We start from the raw sequence: 24889 nt of genomic DNA, 5'->3' as shown, positions 1-24889 counted from the left end.
GGGTTTTGAGAGATGAGCGTGAATAACAAGCGAAAGGCAGGAGTGGGCAATAAAAACCACACTGCATCTGTAAATACTGATATCGCTCGCCAAAGTAGGGCATATAAATGTGTATTATGACACTATAGCCCATTTCAGTGCAACTGCCACTGTTGGGCAGTTCTAAGGTACAGCTAGAAGAGATTCTAGAGAAGCAGGATCCTTAGATATCAGTACCTCCTTTATTTTGATCTCATTAATAATGGTTCATTCTGTTGGTGTAAAGCCAGAAGTTGGAGGAGGCTGATACTGAGAAGCTGATGATAATGTGTCCTATCCCTCTGGCCCAGATATATCATCAGGGGGCTGGAGATGCCAACTGACACTCTGACAGAACACATACAGTATATTGCCTTATAGATGGGAGGTCTAAAACTGTTGCTGAACCTATCAGGGAATCTCTCTCTCTCTCTCTCTCTCTCTCTCTCTCTCTCTCTCTCTCTCTCTCTCTCTCTCTCTCAATTGATCTCTTTCTCTCTCAATTGATCTCTTTCTCTCTCTCTTTCTCAAATTGCTTTATTGGCATGACGTAACAATGTACATATTGCCAAAGCATACATTGGAAGTGAAATTATACTTTTAACAGTATTAACATCATAAAAAAAGATATCAAGATTGTCAACGCAACAGGACAAGTCATAAACAACAATAATCAACGGTGGGGGGATGGGGTTGTATCAGAAATGAAAAAATAAACATACAGTGGCCAATAGCATAATTTGCCCAGTGTCGTCCTTGTTAGGGTTTGGCCGGGCTAGGCTGTCATTGTAAATAAGAATTTGTTCTTAACTGACTTGCCTACTTAAATAGAGGTTGAATTTAACTCTAATTGCTTCATTTTTAAAAACGTTTTGCCAGGAAATGCAGCTCTATCTCAGTGTCTGCTGTGGTGCAGCTACTGTATCTCTCTCTCTCTCTCTCTCTCTCTCTCTCTCTATCTCTCACACTCTAACTCTCTCTCACTCTCTCTCTCTCTAACTCTCTCTCTCTAACTCTCTCTCTAAACACAATCTATTCAGATTAGGTCGATGATAAAACCACGGCTAAATTCAGAATTCAGGTGATGAAACGCAAACCCAGATGGAAGATGGGTGATTATTACAGTTTTTCTCAATTGCTAAAACACAATTTCTGAAACCTTGCTCCATTTCCTGAAAACATTTTAAACACAAAACCTCATCTTCAAGCACTATTTACATAACCTCTGACTCCTCTTGCAAAATGAAACATTCACCTCAAAACAGTTTTACCTGTGTTCAAAATCAAACACTGCTCTCAAATCATAAACAAAGTGATCAAAATGATATACACTCTCAAGCAGTCAGTAAACAATACACCGAAAAATAGAAAACACATTGTTCAAAACATACAATTCTCAGAGAGAAGTACATTTCTAATCTAAAAAAATATTCATATTTTTCCGTCATTGTCTTTTGATGAACGAAAACATGTTCTATCATAGTAGCTCAAAATTGATCAGAAATTACTACTCTGCTTTGCTCTTTGCAATTTTGTTTTTTGTTCTTCCTCCTCCTTGTACCCCTATTTTTACAGTACTGTACCCTGCATCTCACAAACTTGTCCTTTGTCTCTGTGATCCTGTAATTATTGTTCTTTGTTGATATGAACCTGCAACCAGTCAAAATCTATTGAGCAGTCAGTACTGTTAATAAATGGAAAGCACAATGTTCAGGGCCATACAATTTGTCCATTGTACAGTATACAGCCTACAATGCACTGTACTACAGTATCCATTCTCAGACTTTCTCCTTCCCACCTTCAACAACCTGTTTGCTCTCTGAACTGGCTTATATTGGTTGTGTCGCATCATTTGAAACAGGTTACAGTTTTTTTTATTGCTTAAGCACGATTTTCAAAACAGGGCCCGTGTTTTCAAAACACTACACACAATTAGCACAACCACACACCCAAGTAGCAAAACACTACAGATCCTTTGCAAAATTAAACACTCTTGTAAAAACTATACACTTCTTTTTAAAAACAACACTTTGTTACCATATGAAACACACACGTTTCACATTACTATACTCTGTTTACACGAGTTACACCCTACTGTGATAAACCCAAAACACTTTCAGCACTTCTACTTCCCTATGATTAGAGTAGGCTACTATCAACAAAGTACAAATATAATGTCAATTCACCAAACACTACACAAGACCAATGTTGCAGACTGAAGAAACTCATTTATTTCTCAACACGCCCAAAATGTTGACAAGGACATTCATAATACTGTAACCAAACGTCACTTTACATATTGTAAGTTCAAAAAAATAAATACAAAAATAACTAGACATTGTCTCTTCGCCTAGCTGGATCTGGCCAGAGAATTTCATCAACATCGCAGGCAATGTTGTCATTAGCAAGACACCTTGGAAAGAAACGTCTTGAATGACGAATCCATCCTTGCATTGCTGCTACCTCCATATGGTCACAGCCCTCCTCCATGGCTTGGATGAGGGGTACCTCAGCCTGGAACGGAGATCATATACCTTCCACCGCCATGCCGAGAAAAAAAATATTCTATAGGGTTGAGGAATGGAGAGTATGGTGGAAGATATAGGACTGTGAAATGTGGATGTTGCTGAAACCAGTTCTGAACCAGAGCAGAGCGGTGGAAAGACACATTGTCCCAGACAACAATGTATTGCATATGATCGATTTGATTTGCTGCTGTTATGTTGTGCAATTGGTCCAAGAATGTAAGTATGAGTGATGTGTTGTAAGGGCCCACATGGGCATGGCGGTGGAGGACCCCATTCTGTGTAATGGCTGCACGTTGCCCTGGGACATTGACTATAGCCCTGTGGCCAATGATGTTTCTTCCCCTCATTCGTGTACTCGTCAGGTTGAACCCAGCCTCATCTACGTAAATGAACTCATGCTGGATCTCCTCTCCATCCATTCGTAAAACTCTCTGAAAAACAGTGTCAGGCAAAATTGTGTAGTTCAGTGTAGATCTAGTATACATATTACAGTACAGTAAAAGATTGTGAGACAGTATGCAAGATCACACTGCTAAAGTGAATACAAACCACTGCATAATCATGCTGCAGTCGTTTCACCCTTTCGGAATTGCGCTCGAAAGGCACTCGATAAATTTGCTTAATTTGAATATGTTTTTTTTTAGGATGCGTGCCAGTGTTGATGTTGAGACCTGATGGATATCGTGGAAAATGGCGTGGTTATTGACAATGTTAGCTTGGAGCTGCTTGAGTGTTATAGCATTGTTGGCCAAAACCATGTTTACTATCTCCCTCTCTTGCTGTTCTGTGAACATAGGAGGCCTTCCCCCTTGTCGTCCCTGACCCTCAATCCTATGTAGAAAAAAACAGTATACAATAGTACAGTAATTTCACAGGAAAAGGTAACAGAAGTGCTGAATACAATACTGTAAGCAGTTACTGAAACCGTGCAGATGTTTTTGATTTGATGATATTTTTACAATACCTATTTTCCAGTCGAAATGTTCTCATCACACTTGCCACTGTATATCGGCTTAGATTTGACTCCCTCAGCGTCAGGCCGTGGTTGAAAACGTGGTCAACCAGTGTTGCGCGGATCTCATTTGTCAGATTCGGCCCTCTATGAGCACCTTCTTGTCTTCCTCTTCCTCCTCGTTCTCCTCCTCATCTTACTCTTTCTCTGACTCTTTCCATTGTGCTTGAAGACCGATGAACTCACCTGCTGCTTTTTATAGTGCTAGTGTATACACCTGATTGGTGTGTCTACAATTAAGCAAACAAGTGTTTGCACACCTGATGACTGTGTTGAACCAATTGGTTGGACGGTGTGGTAATTTGACAGTCAGTGCTTTGGTATTGCAAGGACGTGACTTCATGATAGATTTTTGTGTGTAATGTATGTTAAGTGTGTTTAGTGTTTTGCAAATCACTGTGTGTATAGTTTTGCAACAAGTGTGAGGTTGACAATGTGCTTATAGTTGTGCAAATATGGGCTGATGTTTTGATTCTTGAGTGTAAGGTTTTGATAATAGTGTACTACTTTTAATTTTAGTGTGTAAGCAATCAAAAGAAATTGTAAATCAATTTCGAAAGGTTGTGTTCAATCAATGACATATGTTCTCTATTTGTATTTGATTGTTGCCACTTGTGTTTACCAGTATGGATAACATGTGCATTAGAGTGCAGAATGTGTTTTGTGAATGAGAATGTGTTTAGAGTTTTGCTGAAAAGTCTAAGTGAGATCTGCAAATTGTGTTTTATCATGTGAAATGGTTTAAGGTATTGACAACAGACTGCATAATTAGCTAAATGAGTCCAGGCAACTGAGAACTTTGTTCAGCCAATGGGTTTTAGTGTTTTAGCAATTGAGAAAAACAGAACAGGGAAGCCTTGAGGCACCTGCCACTGGTCCTCTCTGCCCTGCCCTACAATATAGACCATTACCTACTGTATATTCCAGAAGCAAGATTAATCATATGACCCTCCTCTCATAATGTCATGGAAGACAGTTATTTCTATTACAGGAATACTTCATTTCCATTTCCAGGTTTAAGTCAAATATGTGGATCACTCATAAATGGATGCCATACTATTTGGTCTGACTCCTGCTCCCTAGCGATTGAATTAGCCTACATGTATTTTCTTTAATGTCATCAACTGTTACTAATGATCCTCAGCAACAACCGGCAATGGCTGTGACGTCCTTTACAGAGAAAGCAAATGAAGGTAAACAAAACAATGTTATTAAATGAAATTATAATGTAGGCTATACCACCTCATGGGAAACTACAGTTGAATATGTTCAGTTATTAGGCCTACTGATGGGCGATACTTGATAGTGGATAATATTTAACATGATAGAAATAGGAAAGAGGGAAAGCCATGTTAGCTTATAATTAAGGCATTTGGGAATGACCATCTCTGCAAGTAAAAGGCTGTACAATTTAAATTCTCCATAATGACACAGAGTTTCATCAACTTTACTGTGGGAATGTTGATATGTTGATATGCTTCAGTTTACTGCCATATGACTGGTTTCACCTTTGTCTCCAGCGATTGTAAGGTGAAATACATTGCCTTCATTAAAGTATTTACACCCCTTTACACTTTCCACAAATTGTTGTGTTACAACGTGCGATTAAAATGGATTGAATTGTCGTTCTTCCATTTAGTTTGAAGTGCACATTAGAGGCAGCATTCTGATAAAGGCCACAAATGTTTGTATTATAAGTCAATAAATGTTTTTAAAAAAAGAAAAAAAAAGAAAAGTTGCATCTCCCTTTTCAATGAACGTTTCTTACAGAATCTTCCCTGAAGGGAGCATAATAAACACAAGGCCATGTGTCCACGAAGAGAGGACTATGATCTGGCTAAAGGCCAAAGAGGAGAAAAAAAACAACTTTATAAAATATTCTGTTTGTTAAAGGGGGATCCTGTTTTCCTCTTCCTCTCTCTCTTGTCTATATTTCTGTCCGTTTTTCTCTCGCACTCTTGCCCCCTCCTTTTCCCTCCTTCTGCCCTTTCCTCCTGCTCTGAGAGGAGAGGGATGCTTCAAGGGCTGTAATCCAGGCAGCAGGCAAGGAAATGACAATCCTGAGCAAAATAGAGACACTGTATGTTCTCCATACAGTGTCTCTGTCTTATAGGCTGTGAGATTTAAAAAAAAAAATTATCTCAAATATTGTACCTGAATATTATCAAATTGAAAATATTACTGCTTGGGGTCTGTAGCCCTGATTTGATTTCATGTATTTTGTTAAGGTATCGAAACTCTTTGGGTTGTCTGTCGTATTTGATCAAAATACCCAGCTGAACAACGAGTGGATCTGAACATAAAGTACAAAGTCACTTCAAAAAGAGGAATGAGGAATGGTTGAGGATTGAGAGGTTGAGGAATGAACCTTCCAATGATACCTCGCATCACGAGTGTCCACTTAAGATGACAAGACGTCAGAGACCTTACTGTGCTGTGCTTCCACAAGGCAACATGTAAGGCAGCATAATCAATGTGGGGCTATGCGTTCTTTGGAAAATAATGCACGACGTGGAATGTGTGTGCCACGACGCATAGCGGAGTGGCACTGACCTTCCACGGAGTTGCATAATTTTTTTCTCCAGAAAAAGCACAGTCCGAGTTAATTATCCTGCTTATACTACGGCTACAATTTAACACATTTGCTGCTAGAAATGTGTTCATTTATCTGGCATACCTGCTGGCAAGATTGGTAGAATTTAGAAAGTCAAGCACTTACTAAATGTACTGAAAAAGTCTCACATTCCTTTCAATCTTTTACCAGAGATGCAAAAGAGCATATTTAGTTTATAAAATTAAAATAATCAACAGTCTGGAGGATACAGACAGCTCAAGAGGTATGCTTAGATATGGAGAAAAAGAAACATATTTTTTATATAGAATTAAGCATTAAACATATGGCTCTAGATTGCAAGAAAAAAGCTGTTTCATGTGGGGTTTGTTTTCTAGCCTAGCACCCCACCGGCCCACTCCACAGCAATCCTCGTTTACTTTGTGCCCCATCAGATTTTGGGGTGCATGACAGTAGTTGCCTTAGTAATCAAACAAACAGACCTGCTATCTTAGCTAACCAAACCATCAGTCCGACGAGAAGGAAATACTGCTTTCCCCGGAACAGGCCCAAATCCCTGTCATTTGCGTGAAGAAAAGACGGAGGAAAAGGGGGCGAAGGTCGGGCTGCCTTCTGAGAATCCGTAGGCGAGCGAGTAAACTCCCACTGCCATCCGTTCTACTGGCAATCATTGGAAAATACAATTGATGACCTACGATTAAGATTATCCAACGGGACATTAAAAACTGTAATATCTTATGTTTCACCGAGTCGTGGCTGAAAGACGACATGGATAACATAGAGCTGTCGAGATTTTCCATGCACCGGCAGTACAGAGAAGAAGCTACGTCTGGTAAGACGAGCGATGGGGGTGTGTGTCTATTTGTAATAACAGCTGGTGCGTGATGTCTAATATTAAAGAAGTCTCGAGGTATTGCTCGCCTGAGGTAGTGTACCTTATGATAAGCTGTAGAACACACTATCTACTAAGAGATTTCTCATCTATATTATTCGTAGCCGTCTATTTACCACCACAAACCGATGCTGGCACTAAGACCGCACTCAACCAACTCTATAAGGTCATAAGCAAACAAGAAAATGCTCATCCAGAAGCGGCTTCTAGTGGCCGGGGACTTTAATGCAGGCAAACTTAAATCAGTTTTACCAAATTTTTACCAGCATGTCACGTGAAACCAGAGGGAAAAAAAACTCTAGACCACCTTTACTCCACACACAGAGATGCATACAAAGCTCTCCCTTGCTCTCCATTTGGCAAATCTGACCATAATTCTATCTTCGCGATTCCTGCGCACAAGCAAAAACTAAAGCAGGAAGTACCAGTGACTCACTTAATACAGAAGCGGTCAGATGACGCTATGCTACTCCACAGGACTGTTTTGCTAGCACAGACTGGAATATGTTCTGGGATTAATCCAATGTTATTGAGGAGTATACCACCTCAGTCATCGGCTTCATCAATAAGTGCATCGACGATGTCATCCCCACAGTGATCGTACATACAGTACATATACTAACCAGAAGCCATAGGTAACAGGCAACATCCGCTTTAAGCAGTACCGGTACCCCCCACCCCCCTGTATATAGCCTCATTATAGTTATTTTATTGTGTTACTTTTTATAATTTTTTACATTCGCTTATTTGGTAAATATTTTCTTAACTCTTCTTGAACTGCACTGTCGGTTAAGGGCTTGTAAGTAAGCATCTCACGGTAAGGTCTACACTTGTTGTATTCGGTGCATGTGACAAATAAAGTTTGATTTGATGTGATTTGACCTACCTTGGATCGCTAACATAATGATTAGGATCACAATTCCTGAATGTAAATATTATGGGGACACCTATGGACTGGCAGCCAAGCAGGAGTTATCAGTGTAGCCTATTATCGTCTAGACATGATTTTGAAATACCTTAACAACCTGGAATAAAAACCTACCCTACAGGCTTTCATCATAAATCAATTGATTTTAAAAAACAATTACAGGGGGAAGTTTGGAATCGTCCAGTGGAATAATGCACATGCTTGGATAATTACATAACCAACGCCTCTAGTAATACGACTCCCATCCGAATAGGGCTATGTAACACGGCAAATAATAGGTTTACCGGCATAAAGAGTGTGCTGCATCATCCCATGGGATCTGCCCCAAGGCAGAAATATTACTGAAATATTTTAGTTCCTACACATCACCTTCTATACTCAAACAAAATAGGCCTTTTATAAATCAATAACAAAATGGTAATTTTTCAAACACCTGAAACAGCTTTTTCCTGCAATCTAGAGACATAATCATTATCCTTAATTCTATGTCAAAAAATATGTTTATTTAACTGCATATCTGTATACATCTTGAGCTGTCTGTATCCTCCTGACTGGTGGTTATTTCTTTAAAGAAACTAAATATGCAACTTTGCATCTCTGCTAAAATCTGGGTAAAAGATTGAAAGGAATTTGAGTCTTTTAGTGCATTCGGCAAGTATTCCGACTATTCCACATTTTGTTACGTTACAACCTTTTTCTGAAATGGATGAAATAAAACATTGTCCACATCCATCTACACACAATACCCAATAACGACAAAGCAAAAACAGGTTTTTAGACATTTTTAGTATTGTGTGTATTCAAACCCTTTGCTATGAGACTCGAAATTGAGCTCTGGTGCATTTTGTTTCCATTGATCATCCTTGAGATGTGTCTACAACTTGATTGGAGTCCACCTGTGGTAAATTCAATTGATTGGACATGATTTGGAAAGGCACACACCTGTCTATATGTGGTCCCACTGTTGATAGTGCATGCCAGAGCAAAAACCAAGTCATGAGGTTGAAGGAATATTACATACAGCGCCGAGACAGGATTGTGTCGGGGCACAGATCTGGGGAAGGGTATCAAAACATTTCTGCAGCATTGAAGGTCCCCAAGAGCACAGTGGCCTCCATCATTCTTAAATGGAAGAAGTTTGGAACCACCAAGACTCTTCCTAGAGCTGGCCGCCTGGCCAAACTGAGCAATAGAGAGAGAAGGGCCTTGGTCAGGGAGGTAACCAAGAACCCGATGGTCACCTTGACAGAGCTCCAGAGTTCCTCTGTGGAGATGGGAGAACCTTCCAGAAGGACAACCATCTCTGTAGAACTCCACCAAACCAAACAATCAGGCCCTTGTGGTAGTGTGGCCATCTCCACAGAGGAACTCTGGAGCTCTGTCAGACTGGAGCATCATGTTCTAGGAAGAGTTTTGGTGGTTCCAAACTCCTTCCATTTAAGAATGGTGGAGGCCACTGTGTTCTTGGGGACCTTCGATGCTGCAGAAATGTTTTGGAACCATTTGCCAGATCCGTGCCTCGACACAATCCTGTCTCAAAGCTCTACTGACATTTTTCATTCGACCTCATGGCTTGGTTTTTGCTGTGAAATGTCACGCCTGCTCCCGTTCTCCCTGCCTGTCTTTCATCATGTACACCATCATTACGCGCAGCAACACTCATTGGACTCACCTGGACTTTGTTGATTGCCACGTCTAGAACTGTCTGCTCCCCCATTTGTTCCCTGTGTCAGCATTGATGTTGTTATTTTCTCCCCTGTCCAGACGCTGTCCTTTCCTGTTTCATGTCTGTTGCTCAGGGTAGCCTAGTGGTAGTAACCGGAAGGTTGCAAGTTCAAACCCCCGAGCTGACAAGGTACAAATCTGTCGTTCTGCCCCTGAACAGGCAGTTAACCCACTGTTCCTAGGCCGTCATTAAAAATAAGAATTTGTTCTTAACTGACTTGCCTAGATAAATAAAGGTAAACAAATAAAATAAACAAAATAAATGTTCTCCCTGTACCTGCTTCTCGTCTACCAGCGTCAATCCTTACAGAATGATGATAACACTAAAATAAACATCAGGGGTTTAGGTTTTGGTTTTGGTTGGTGATGTCAGGTCCGGGTGCCATCGCAGAGGGAATCTGGGGTGCCTCAGCTAGCTCGTTGGTCTTACAAGCCTTAGTTGGCTCGAGAGGTCTTCTTGCCTCGATGGGCTCGGCAGGTTCCCACCCCACGTTATGCTTCAGCCGGCCCATCAGGCTCTCATGCCTTAGCTGAATCGTCAGGCTTTCACCCCTCAGCTGAATCGTCAGGGTTTCACCCCTCAGCTGGATAATCAGGCTCCCACGCTTGAGCAGGTTTTCCAGGCTCCCATGCCTATGCCGGTTCATCGGGCTTCTATGCCACAGCCGGCTTGTCCAGTGCCCATGCCTCGGCCGGCCCGTCAGGCTCGCCCGGGTGGGACACCGGGTGACGCCTCTCGTATTCTGCCAATTCTATTCTTTGGTATGGACAGGGTTGTGTGATTGTCTATAAGTTGAAGACACTCCTGACCGGTAAGGCTTTACATGACGGCACTACAGTGCAACTGCAAATAGTTTGAATTGAGGGCCATAATTAATTTGAATGGATCGATAAGAACTAATGGATTCACAAGTACATACACAGTGGGCACAGATGTCAGATCCACATCTAGTTTTGATTTGTGAAATCAACATGAAATCAACAAAACATTTCACCATGTCAATGGATTTGGGTTCAAAGTTGGGTGAAAAAAATACAACAGTCCCTTACGTTGATGACTTTTTGCAAATCCAATCAGTTTGCCACGTTGATGCAACGTCATCACATTGAATTTTTGTTGGAAACAACATTGATTCAACCAGTTTTTGACCAGTGGGTAGGTTCTTTCTCTCTGCTCTCTGTATATCTCTCCCTAAACACCTGTCTCTCCTCTCCTCTGTCCCAGGTGTCAGATGATTTGTCAGACTCTCCAGAGCTGGGGCCCGTCTCCTATATGGAAACCTTTCTGGTCCGGAGACTGTCCTGTCGCACCATCCAGCTGCCCCCTCTGGCCTTCAGGCAGGCTGAGCAGTACTACTGCAACTACAAACCTGAACCAGACACGGTCATGTTCCCACCACGACCGACCACACTGGCTCTACGCACCCCGCCACTCATTGCCATCACCTCCGCTGACACCAGCAGGTGAGAAGTGTGTGTATGTTTGTTTGTTCCCTTGTTAGTTTTGATCAAATGCAATGAATGTTTAAACTGTCGGGCTGAATGGGAAGAGTGCTTCGTCGTTTTGGATGAGCAACAGTTATACAAATATAGCCCTTCGTTTTCTGTGTGTTTTTGGTAGATATTGAAGTGAACCCTGACTCACTTGTTTACTGAAGTCTGAATCATCAGTGTATTTCTAATAAAGATCTCTTTTCCAGTAATTGACTGGTTTCATTAACAAGGACACAATATACGGATCTGGAAAATATTTTGATCACATCAAGTTTGGCAGGTGCTTTGTGGCCTTAGCAGGTGCTTTGTGGCCAGGCAATGTCTTTGTAATATGGGACTGAGAGAAGAATGTAGGACCATGTAATTAGAATTCATAGAATGGACAGAGTCCCTGGGCTATATGACACCTTGCTCCACTCATTATGAAATCTGTCGTCTTCATCAACAACCAGTTACAAACATTACAACGTCCAATGGCTTGACACAATGGCTCTCATCCAACTGCTGAGGACGATGATGTCGTTTGTACCAATGTTCCAGCATGTCAAAATGCTTTCATCCAGATAGATGAAGACAGCATGAGGGCAAATCCACGGTAGCAGAACTAAGCTGAGTTTAAACAAACCGTACAACTCCATGCACAATGACTAATTGTATTAGAATTCATGTGATGGAGATTGAGAGCACTGTGTACATTTCTGTTGCATTGGATAGTATTGGATTACGCTATTGACTGCAAGTACCAGAATGCTTCGAGACAGGAAGTGGAAGTGAGAACGCTCCACTTATGAACAAGTGACAAGTGATTAGCCTGGCTTTCGCTAGCAACTTTCTTTATAGTTTTGTAGAATCTAGAGTGGTAAAATGTAACGTGAACATGTTTTATTACTAAAAGAAGCGTTAATTTTATAACCAATGTCCTGAGTCATTACCTTATAAATTGTAAAGTTTTAATTTCACGTGCACAAGTACAGTGAAATGCCTTTCTTGCAAGCTCCATACCCAACAATGCAGTAATCAATATCAACGTAGCACTAAAAATAACACAAGGTAGAACAAAAACACACAAGAAATAAGAACACGAGAAAGTAAGAAGCTATAAACAGAGTTAGTTCCAATACTATATTTAGAATGTCCAGGGATACTGTTGTGATAGAGGTAGATAGGTGTAGGGTGACTAGACATCAGGGTATATGATAAACAGAGTAGCAGCAGCATAAATAATGATTGTATGTGTTTGTGTGTGCGTGAGTGTAGAGTCAGTATCAGTGTGTGCATGTTATGTGTGTGTTGGAGTGTCAGTGAGTGTGTAGAGTCCTGTGAGTGTGCATAGAGACTGTGCAAAAATATAAATACAACTCAAAAAGTCTGTGTAGCCATTCTGTTAGCTATCTAGCAGTGTTATGGCTTGGGGATAGAAGATGTTCAGGAGCCTGTTGGTGTGAGACTTGACACCAAATGCTGTGCGGAAGCAGAAAGAACAGTCTATGGCTTGGGTGGCTGGAGTCTTTAACAATTTTCCGGGCCTTCTGGTGATGTTCCTTGGTTGCCCGAACCAGCCTCTGTAGCTCCGTGCGATCGAGGGCGGTGCTGTTGCCATACCAAGCAGTGACGCAGCCAGTCCAGATGCTCTCAATGGGGCAGCTATAAATCGCTATTTGAGGGCCCATGCCAAACCTTTTCAACATCCTGAGGGAGAATAGGTGCTGCCACGCACCAAAACCCGGTAGGATGAGCCACAACGAAGATCAAAGGGATGAAGCAGCTGAAATGCCTGAGGAAGAACGTCCACATGAGGCAGAAAGACGGAGACAAAAGCAGAGTAGAGAGAATGATTTTTTTTCTGCTTTAATCACATTCCCAGTGGGTCAGAAGTTTACATACTCTCAATTAGATTTAGTAGCATTGCCATTAGATTGTTTAACTTGTGTCAAACGTTTCGGGTAGCCTTACACAAGCTTCCCACAATAAGTTGGGTGAATTTTGGCCCATTCCTCCTGACAGAACTGGTGTAACTGAGTCAGGTTGTAGGCCACCTTGCTCGCACACACTTTTTCAGTTCTGCACACAAATTTTCCATAGGATCGAGGTCAGGAGCTTTGTGATGGCCACTCCAATAACTTGACTTTGTTGTCCTTAAGCCATTTTGCCACAACTTTGAAAGTATGCTTGGGGTCATTGTCCATTTGGAAGACCCATTTGCAACCAAGCTTTAACATCCTGACTGATGTTTTGAGATGTTGCTTCAATATATCCACGTAATTTTCCGTCCTCAGGAAGCCATCTTTTTTGTGAAGTGCACCAGTCCTGCCGCAAAGCACCCCCACAACATGATGCTGCCACCCCCATGCTTCACGGTAGGGATAGTGTTCTTTGGCTTGCAAGCATCCCCCGTTTTCCTCAAAACATAAGGATGGTCATTATGGCCAAACAGTTCTATTGTTGTTTCATGAGACCAGATTAAATTTTTCCAAAAAGTACGATCTTTGTCCACATGCACGGTTGCAAACCGTAGTCTGGCTTTTTTATGGCGGTTTTGGAGCAGTAGCTTCTTCCTTGCTGAGCAGCCTTTCAGGTTATGTTGATATAGGACGCGTTTTACTATGGATATATAGATACTTTTGTACCTGTCTCCTCCAGCAACTTCACAAGGTCCTTTGCTGTTGTTCTTGGATTGATTTGCACTTTTCGCACCAAAGTACGTTCATCTCTAGGAGATAGAACGCGTCTCCTTCCTGAGTGGTATGAAGGCTGCATGGTCCCATGGGGTTTATACTTGCGTACTGGAAGTTTGTACAGAAGAATGTGGTACCTTCAGGCATTTGGAAATTGCTCCCAAGGATGAACCAGACTTGTGGGGGTCTACAATTTTTTCTGAGATCTTGGTTGATTTCTTTTGATTTTCCCATGATGTTGAAGGTAGGCCTTGAAATACATTCGCAGGTACACCTCCAATTGACTCAAATTATGTTAATTAGCCTATCAGAAGCTTCTAAAGCCATAACATCATTTTCTGGAATTTTCCAAGCTGTTTAAAGGCACAGTCAACTTAGTGTATGTAACCTTTTGACCCACTGGAATTGTGATACAGTGAATTATAAGTGAAATAATCTGTCTTGTGTCATGCACAAAGTAGATGTCCTAACCGACTTGCCAAAACTATCGTTTTTTAACAATAAATGTGTGGAGTGGTTAAAAAACAAGTTTTAATGACTCCAACCTAATGTATGTAAACTTACGACTTCAACTGTGTATACAGTACCAGTCAAAAGTTTGGACACACCTACTCATTTCAGGGTTTTTCTTTATTTTCACTATTTTATACATTGTAGAATAATAGTGAATACATCAAAACTATGAAAGTACACATATGGAATTATGTAGTAACCAGAAAGGTTTTAAACAAATCAACCTTTATTTTATATTTGAGATTCTTCAAAGAAGCCACCCTTTGCCTTGATGACAGCTTTGCACACTCTTGGCATTCTCTCAACCAGCTCCACCTGGAATGCTTTTCCAATAGTCTTGAAGGAGTTCACACATATGCTGAGCACTTGTTGGCTGCTTTTCCTTCACTCTGCGGTCCAACTCATCCCAAACCATCTCAATTGGGTTGGGGTGGGGTGATTGTGGAGGCCAGGTCATCTGCTGCAGCACTCCATCACTCTCCTTCTTGGTCAAATAGCCCTTACACATTCTGGAGATGTATTGGGTCATTGTCCTGTTGAAAAACAAATCATAGTCCTACTAAGTGCAAACCAGATGGGATGGCGTATCGCTGCAGAATGCTGTGTTAGCAATGCTGGTTAATTGTGCCTTGAATTCTAAATAAATCCCTGACAGTGTCACCAGCAAAGCACCCCCACACCATCACACCTTCTCCTCCATGCTTCACTGTGGGAACCACACATGCAAAGAATATTAAGTCTCACAAAGACACCGCGTTGGAACCAAAAATATCAAATTTGGACTGATCAGACCAAAGGACAGATTTCCACCGGTCTAATGTCCATTGCTCATGTTTCTTGGCCCAAGAAAGTCTCTTCTTATTATTTGTGTCCTTTAGTAGTGGTTTCTTTGCAGCAATTCGACCATGAAGGCCCGATTCACTCAGTTTCGTCTGAACAGTTGATGTTGAGATGTGTCTGTTACTTGAACTCTATGAAGCATTCATTTGGGCTGCAATCTGAGGTGCAGTTAACTCTAATGAACTTACTCTCTGCAGCAGAGGTAACTCTGGGTCTTCCTTTCCTGTGGCGGTCCTCATGAGAGCCAGTTTCATCATAGAGCTTGATGGTTTTTACGACTGCACTTTCAAAGTTCTTCAAATGTTCCGTATTGACTGACCTTCATGTCTTAAAGTAATGATGGACTGTCATTTCTCTTTGCTTATTTGAGCTTTTCTTGCCATAATATTGACTTTTACTAAATATGGCCATCTTCTGTATACCACCCCTACCTTGTCACAACACAACTGACTGGCTCAAACGCATTCATTTAAAAACATGTTTTTTTACATTGAACCTTTATTTAACTAGGCAAGTCAGTTAAGAACAAATTATTATTTACAATGACGGCCTACCCCGGCCAAACCCGGACGTCGCTGGGCCAATTGTGCGCAGCCCTATGTGACTCCCAATCACGGCCGGATGTGATACAGCCATGGATCACATGATACAGCCATACAGCACCCTCTACTCAAATCATCTTCCTGTTTTCAGCTCAAAATGCAGGTGTATAACGCAGTTTATTTCTGTATCTTGCATTTTGAAAATGTATCACCGTTTATGGCTGTAATGACTGACAAGCCACATCGTGCGTGCGTGTTCGCCCTCTAAGCTCGTGGGGCATCGCAGGCTTTGAACCACTACTTTTTGGGGGTGGCAGGTCAAAATGTTTGAGAACCACGGAGCTAACAGATTGCTGATTTGCTATACGGTTGGTTATAGGATCGGGTCCAGCACAAACGCCAAATTGTAGGGAGAGAGGAATGCCATAAATAAATATTCAGCTCCAAAAATTGTTTGGTGATGAAGAATATGAACGGTTCACTTTGCAAGCTCACCAGCAATGAATGGGGCATCAAGAAACAATCACTAGCATAGGCCACTGGTCTTTTGGTATGACAAAATTGCTTGAAATTGATAATCTACTTATGAAACTTCCTTTTGAAATTTGTTCAATTAATTACATAATCAAAATGTTAGACAAAATAATGAAAAGGGCTTTCTGGCAGCCTAATTAAATAGACAAAGACTTGTAGTTGAACAAGTCATTGCATGTATAGATTATTTGTTTACTTGAGACTTGACGTTAAAAAACTTGTGACTTGACTTGGCCTTAGAATGCACAACTTCGACTTGACTCGAGACTCTACCTGTTCTACTTGAGATCGACTTTAGACTCTGATCTTGTGACTTGAGACTTGCTTATGACTCGAATAATAGTGACATGGTCCCACCTCTGTAACCGGCACCCCGAGCCATTACTTTGAAGATAGTTATTCTATAAGGACTAATGCCAGACTGAGCATTCTACTGCTGATGAAGATTTCATAAAAAGTGCATTACAGTGGCTTGTTAATACAATTCAATTTCTAAAGGAGGCAAATAATCTTGGAGCAAAACCTTTTGTAATAATTAAGATATCTCCAGATTGACTTTAGATGCAGCATAACGATAGCGAGCTAGCTAAGATTGAGGGGAGACAACTGCTTTTTTTGCTAGCTAACAGCATTGCTAGCTACAATGACTATTTTGAACTATTGACACAGTAAAAAAAAACATTTACTGGAAAAACTGTGCAGATGCAAAGTTTGGTAACAGAAGTACGGTCAATTCTTCCTCAGTTTTAAACTTTGTATCTGCACAGTTCTTCCTATAAAAATGTTCAGTAGAAATTATTAAAAGTAGTCCTTGTGCATAGAGATCTATGATTTGTTCAACTTTAAGAATCAATAGTTAATTGGGGGGGGGGGGGGGGGTATACATTTTAAAGTAAAAAATAAGAGTCTCAGCGTGGAACAACATTTATTGGATATTTCAAACTTTTTTAACAAATCAAAAACTGAAAAGTTGGGCGTGCAAAATTATTCAGCCCCTTTACTTTCAGTGCAGCAAACTCTCTCCAGAAGTTCAGTGAGGATCTCTGAATGATCCAATGTTGACCTAAATGACTAATGATGATAAATACAATCCACCTGTGTGTAATCAAGTCTCCGTATAAATGTACCTGCACTGTGATAGTCTCAGAGGTCCGTTAAAAGCGCAGAGAGCATCATGAAGAACAAGGAACACACCAGGCAGGTCCGAGATACTGTTGTGAAGAAGTTTAAAGCCGGATTTGGATACAAAAAGATTTCCCAAGCTTTAAACATCCCAAGGAGCACTGTGCAAGCGATAATATTGAAATGGAAGGAGTATCAGACCACTGCAAATCTACCAAGACCTGGCCGTCCCTCTAAACTTTCAGCTCATACAAGGAGAAGAATGATCAAAGATGCAGCCAAGAGGCCCATGATCACTCTGGATGAACTGCAGAGATCTACAGCTGAGGTGGGAGACTCTGTCCATAGGACAACAATCAGTTGGATTTTGCACAAATCTGGCCTTTATGGAAGAGTGGCAAGAAGAAAGCCATTTCTCAAAGATATCCATAAAAAGTGTCGTTTAAAGTTTGCCACAAGCCACCTGGGAGACACACCAAACATGTGGAAGAAGGTGCTCTGGTCAGATGAAACCAAAATTGAACTTTTTGGCAACAATGCAAAACGTTATGTTTGGCGTAAAAGCAACACAGCTCATCACCCTGAACACACCATCCCCACTGTCAAACATGGTGGTGGCAGCATCATGGTTTGGACCTGCTTTTCTTCGGCAGGGACAGGGAAGATGGTTAAAATTGATGGGAAGATGGATGGAGCCAAATACAGGACCATTCTGGAAGAAAACCTGATGGAGTCTGCAAAAGACCTGAGACTGGGACGGAGATTTGTCTTCCAACAAGACAATGATCCAAAACAAAAAAATACAGTTTTATATCTTTATGTTTGAAGCCTGAAATGTGGCAAAAGGTCGCAAAGTTCAAGGGGGCCGAATACTTTCGCAAAGCACTGTAGGCCTAGGCAAGGTGGTAATAGTTTCTGTTTTAAAGTCTTTCCATGTACACGAATCACTGTTCCATCAAATAGTCATGACATAGTTGTCAAAGTTTAGGCATCAGGCATCCGGCATTGGGTGGCAGCCATCTCTTATGTTAGCTGTCAAAAAAGCACTTTATATTCAACTATAATTTTCCTCCAAAGAGTGGCTGAATTTCTCTTGCATATCCATTTTGCATATGCACCTTGATTCGACTGCAAGGTAGTAGCAGTATTTCCTTTCTCAAAGCAACTATTCTGTAACTTTGAAGAAAGTAGGCTATTTTAAGTTCGCTGGTTCTGAAGCATTCTTTGGTAACCAAGTGGTATGAAATGGAGACCAAATCACCACCTGTATGAACACAACGACAGGACAGAGTGTCTTCCTATTCATGAGTTGCACATTTCGTCACAATATTGTTTAAAACATTTGTTTTAGGACTAATGCCCGGCTGAGCAGTCTACACAATACGTTATCAATGAGTGCTAATGAATATTTAATCAAAAGTCCATTACAGTGGCTTGGAAAATGACATTTCAAAAGTAGGCAAATACTACAATTGGAAGCGAAACCAAATGCATAATTTTGATGTCGCCAGATTGACTTTAGATGCTGTATAATGTTAGTTAGCTAGCTAAGACTGAGCGGAGACAACCAAATTTCAGGTAGCTAGCATTCGCTTTCTTAGCTAGTTCTGACAAACTTTGCTAGCTAATGACAACATTGCCATCTGTCTAAAGGAAATTTGATGACATAATGATGGCAAGTTGTTTCCTACTAAATATTTGCCTACTTTAGCAACGTCATTGTATTTACAGGCCAATATAGTGTAATTTAGATGACAAAAGTAATTAGCCTCCGTTTAGAATGGCTGGGCTTATCACACATTTTGGGAACCACTGTGGCCAAGAGCAGCTTGAGAATGTTCATAACAATGGCATGACGTGACAGAGTGATGGAGGTGCAACCTATGAATACTCTAGTGATATAATAAGATATTTTCAGAGTGAATATAATTGCCCTTAAATAGTTTATTTTTGTATTATTTTATTTAGATTTTTTGTATGTTTGAGTATTGTTAATACCTGTGTTTGGTTTGTTAGACATGTTTGATGTAGCAATGTAAGTAGAATGTTGTATTATGAATAAAAAATAAATAAAAATAAATAACAAAAATGAATACTCTAGTGACCATTTTCAGTGTTTTTTTAATGTATTTTTTTGTTTGTTACACAGCAGTTGTTTTTTTTTAATTGTTATTATTATTTGTATTTTATTTTTTATTATTCATAATACAAAAATCAACTTACATTGCTACATCCAACATGTCTAGCAAACCAAACACAAGTATTAACAATGCTCAAACATACAAAAAATATCAATAAAACACAAAAAAGAAACAATTTAAGTGCAATTATATTCACTCTGAAAATATCTTATTATAATGATTCATGAAGATGTTACTCTTTTTGTTATTGTTATAATAAGATCATTAAATTCAATCAGAAAAATGTGTAATTTTGGTATAGAATTTTGGAATTTTTGTTTGTGTATAAAGTATTTGGCAGTGGTTTTGTTATCATTGCAATAGTAACATATTATATATTTTATGTTAAAATTATAGGCAGTGTTCATAATGGTAAATAAGTATTTTGCAAGGTTTTCCCAAAATTCAGACACAAATTTACATTCAAAGAACAAGTGAGACAGATTCTCACCTTCTTTTTCACAGAAAACGCAGATATCATCAATAGCCACAAATTTGGACATCATAGAATTACATGGATATATCTTATGCAAAATGTTGAAGTGCACTTCCTTAACTTTGTTTGGTATACAGTATTTGTAAGGTCTTAACCATGCATTTTTCCAGACAATGTCAGAAATAAGCATGTTCCAGAAAAACTTTCCTCTCGGTGTAAATTGGTTTTGTGAATGAAGAATTTGTCTTATATATTTATTACAACAAGATTTCTCAAGTAAGCCCACGCCTTCCAATCTGAGTTCTGGATAAACTTTGTGATCATTCCCAAAATTAAGATGAGTTTTCATAAGTGTAGTTAGACCACTGGGAACAGCTTTGATCACAGAAATAAACTCTCTGAAAGGTATTGGAAACTCTTTCAATGTTATAAATTGTTCATATGTGAGAATATTACCTTTGTTGTCAAAAATATCAAGGACAAAGTCAATATTCCTCTCATGCCAGCTGGGGTAGAACAATGACTTATTCCTTACAGTTATGTCTGAATTATTCCACAAAAGAGCTTTATGATGGGAAACATTGTGCAGGAAACATATTTTCCAGGCCAGTAAAGCTTGTTGGTGAAACCTAGCCAATTTAGCAGGTCATCTTTCAGGAATATAATTACATTTCAGTAAAAAACAGTTTATCTTGAAAGTGTTATTTATGTCAACAAAGTCCAACACTTCTAGACCGCCTTCAGCTCTTTGGTTAGAAAGGACATATTTTTTTAGTTTGTGAGACTTATTTTTCCAGATGAAGTCAAGAAAGGTCTTATTGATCTCTTTACAAGTAGCTGGATTTACACATAACGATAAGGAGGGGTACACAAAACGAGACAGTCCCTCTGCCTTGGACAGAAGTACTCTCCCAAGTATAGAAAGATCTCTTTGTAGCCAATTATTAAATATATTTTTAGTTCTCTTAATTTTAGGAGAGAAATTCAAATGTTGTCTGACTAAGTGGTTTTTTGACAGATGTATTCCTAAATATTTAACACAGTCCTTTACAGGAATATTTTCAATTTTTTTTATCATCAGAGTCAAATAAACATAAGATTTCACATTTAGAAACATTCAGTTTTAATCCTGATGCAATAGAAAATGCAGTTATAGCATTAAGGGCATGTGAGACCTGGTCTTTGTCTCTTAAGAAGAGTAGTATCATCAGCCAGTTGGGAAATTTTTGATTTCTTTGTTAAAAATGGTTAAGCCATACAAATTATGCTTCATTCAGAATATCTAGAGATAGAAGTTCCACAACCAAAATGAATAAAAATGGCGAAATTGGGCATCCCTGTCGTACACTTCTGTTGATACTAAATCTTTTGGAAGTATTAAGGTTTAGTGGCACAGAACTATTTATATATTTGTAAAACATGCGAATTACTTTAATAAAATGTTCACCAAATCCAAAAAGTTTAAGAGACCTAAAGAGAAATTCATGTTCAATTGTGTCAAAGGCTTTACAGAAGTCCAGAAATAGGACAACCGCATCTGAGTCAATTGCATCTGAATAATCTATAAGGTCCAAGACTAAACAAATGTTAGAGCTTATGTGACGGCCCTTCATAAATCCTGTTAGAGTCTCATTTATAATGGTATCTATTCCTTTCTTTAATCTTTTGGCATAAAGCAGAGCAATCAATTTGTAATCAGTATTTAATAAAGTAATTGGTCTCCAATTGTCAATGAGAGAAGGGTCTTTATCAGGCTTCGGAATCAGTGAAATAAGGCCCTGTTTCATAGCGGAGACCATTTCCCCTTTTTTAATGCAATCTTGAAACATATTGAAAATCGGGTATTCTAGTAACTCCCACAGCTGTCTATAGAATTCAACTGTCAGGCCATCAGGACCAGCTGATTTTTTTTCATTGAATTCAGAGCCTCTCTAATTTCTCCAATTGACACAGGTGAATCGCAAACTGAGTGGAAATCATCCTCAATTACAGGGACACAATTCTGAATGTGGCAAATGTAACTTTCACAACCATCTTCCTGAAATTGAGAGTTGTAAAGGTTTTCATAAAAGGAATTGACAAATGATGATATTGTAATGGGATATTTGCATAAAACATTGTTAATTTTGAGTGCAGTAGTTAGATTTTCTTTTGTAGTTTCTATTTTCAAGTGCAAAAAAGTAACTAGGTGTTTTTTCAATCCATTTGGCTCTTGACCTTACAAAGGCGCCCTTTGCCAGATCCGTGTAAGTCTGTTCTAATTCTAGTTGTAAAGACCTGAACACAGACTCCTCTTCTTCAGATATATTATCTTTCTTTAGAAAACTGTCAAACTGGCTCATCATCTCCTTTTTCTCTTTTGTTCTTTAATTGCACCAGCTCTTTGGCGTGTTTAATGGCTACCACTCTGACTTTACCATCACCATCTAGATTTCTTAGGGCATGTTCGTAAATTCACTCTGGTTATCTACTCCGATTTCAGAGCACTCTCGTCTCAGTGTGCCAGAGCGCAGAATATCTGATGAATTTACATATCCAGTGAATATGGCCGGTGTCAGTAAACGTCGCAAAAAAAGCGTAATTAAAATGTTGCCTGCAGCAGTTAGTCACCAATGCTCTGGATAACATAAAAACCCCTAACTAGCTCTGCTAGGGCGAGTAAAATGATCAGGGTGAGGTGTTCTCTCTTTGTTTTTGGAAGTAGCTAGCCAACGTTGAGTCCAGAACGCTTGGATCAAGTGTCACAATAAGGTGTCGAGCATGCGTGTCAAACTCATTCCACGGAGGGCTGAGTGTCTGAAGGTTTTTGTTTTTTCCTATTAATTAAGACCTAGACAACCAGGTGAGGGAGTTCCTTACTAATTAGTGACCTTAATTCATAAATCAAGTACAAGGGTGGAACGAAAACCCACAGACACTTGGCCCTCCTTGGAATGAGTTTGACACGTGGTGTAAAGTGTAGAACTGTGTGCTGTTTTCAAGGGATTGTTAAATAAATGTTAACTATTTGGTTGTAATATCATCACTGCTTGAAAAGCATAGTCAGACATACAAATGTCAGATTATTACATACAAAACAAATGCACACATTGATCTCTATCATCAGAGTTATACAGCAAGTAACTGCATGCTTTTCATGATCAGTAAATGTCAATCATATCATTTCAGATACATAGGGTAGCCTCAAGATATCTCTCAATATTGGCCACCATGAATTGGATATTTGAGTGATATAAAATCAAATTAAACTATACCTGACAAGTGTGAGTGGTTGAAGTTAATTTCCCATATTTTGTGGGCTCTGCCTTTCAAGCAGCAGAAGGGCACATTTGCCAATGTAGCCTACAGTTAGTTGATAATGTTTACTTTGCAAGGAACCGGTAGAAACTTTGTATAGCTGGCTAAACATATAAGTAGAACTAATGTACTTTTTTCTCCAACCAATGTAGGCCTACCTAGCGAAGTTAGCCAACATGATCCACTTTTCAACATTGTTTTTAAGAGTGTTTAATTATGATTGCTTCTGACAGAAATATGATATAGACTACATTGATTGATGGACCACGACAAATTGGCTAGCTAGCTAATAACAGATCACGTCAATATGACTACCGGTAGTTATCAAGCAAACTTTCAGGGGGTAAACTATATGACGAAATCCAAATATTGTTTGGACGAGGACTTGCAGATGTCGAGCTCTAAATTATGTTGTTTGCTTAGCTAGCTATATGCCAAATGGATAGGTACCTTCACATATCTGAAATTATATGATCAATTGATGTTTACTGATGATGATGAGCATTCAGTTACTTGCTGTACAACTCTGATGATAGAGCTAAATGTGTGCAATTGTTTTGCATGGAATATCAGAAATGTGTAGTTATGACTACGCATAATAGTTGATAATATTTAAACCAAATAGTTAGAAAATGTATTAAGCCCTTGAAAACTGCACATAGATAGATGTCAATGTCAATGTCAGTTTTAGCAGCCAAATCAAATTTATTGTGACGTTTTATTGAAAACAATCTATAAGACTGATGGCTACAGTCTGATATTAAAACATTAAGACACAAGAGGGTGTGTTTTAGGGGGATTTTAGCACAATAGTGCTAAAAACAAATGTGGAGGGGAAGCTTTGTTAAATGGTGTGATATGACATCAATGCGTTTTCAGGATTGATTTATTCAGTATAGTAACAAGCCTTTTATCATATCCTTATTCATTTCTATGCCTTGCATTATCTTCCCTATGGACAACAGGGAAGAACATTTTTGAGAATTCTAACAAAGACCAGATTGTGGGACGTCTTAGCTCATTTTCATGCTTGGTTCATTTATAATAATATTGGAATATTGGAAGACTTTACCGCTTCCAAGTTCAAGTTAAGGTGTTATTTGAACAATGCAATTGTGAAGTGTCTGAACTGGGATAGGTTTACAGCTAAACCATACCAGGACGGAGAAAGAAAGACCAGGCACTTCTTAAATGGGAGAGTCTGTCATACCCCTGTCCTCGCCAACAGCATGTGCATAGCAACCACTGCTCTGTCACAAGCCTATTTCTGAAGAGATAGTGTTCGTGCTATTGCCGTTGAAAAAATGTCAGCCCCTGGCCAGTTAGTTTGCAGTGTAATGGGCTCGAATCAAACAGGGGGAGAGGAGGAAAGAACACACTGCGATTTGACTGAAAGTCCTCTCACGGGTTTGAAGGAAAAAAATAACAAAGAAATGGAAAATGTGCCAAAAGCAATGTCATGGTGGCGGTGGTAGAAGGAGCTCTCTCCTCTCTGGAGTCTGAGTCACAACCTAGGTTCCATCCCCTATTAGTCTGTGTGGAGAAATGACACTGGACACAACACAAATATGAACTACAATG

The 24889-nt window shown here is 39.6% G+C and overlaps 1 long non-coding RNA gene across 1 annotated transcript; it reads right to left on the bottom strand.

Moving 5' to 3' along the window:
* Positions 1 to 3189: 3189 nt before the first annotated feature.
* LOC118937450 lies at positions 3190 to 3646 on the bottom strand. The gene is made up of 2 exons (XR_005034798.1): positions 3511 to 3646; positions 3190 to 3377 (listed from the first exon to the last, which is right to left on the bottom strand). It is a non-coding gene; the product is annotated as an uncharacterized LOC118937450 (long non-coding RNA).
* Positions 3647 to 24889: the final 21243 nt, after the last annotated feature.

This window comes from Oncorhynchus mykiss, chromosome 11 (assembly GCF_013265735.2).
Source record: "Oncorhynchus mykiss isolate Arlee chromosome 11, USDA_OmykA_1.1, whole genome shotgun sequence".
In the NCBI taxonomy this organism is placed as follows: Eukaryota; Metazoa; Chordata; class Actinopteri; order Salmoniformes; family Salmonidae; genus Oncorhynchus; species Oncorhynchus mykiss.
This window is presented reverse-complemented; position numbering and strand designations above follow the sequence as displayed.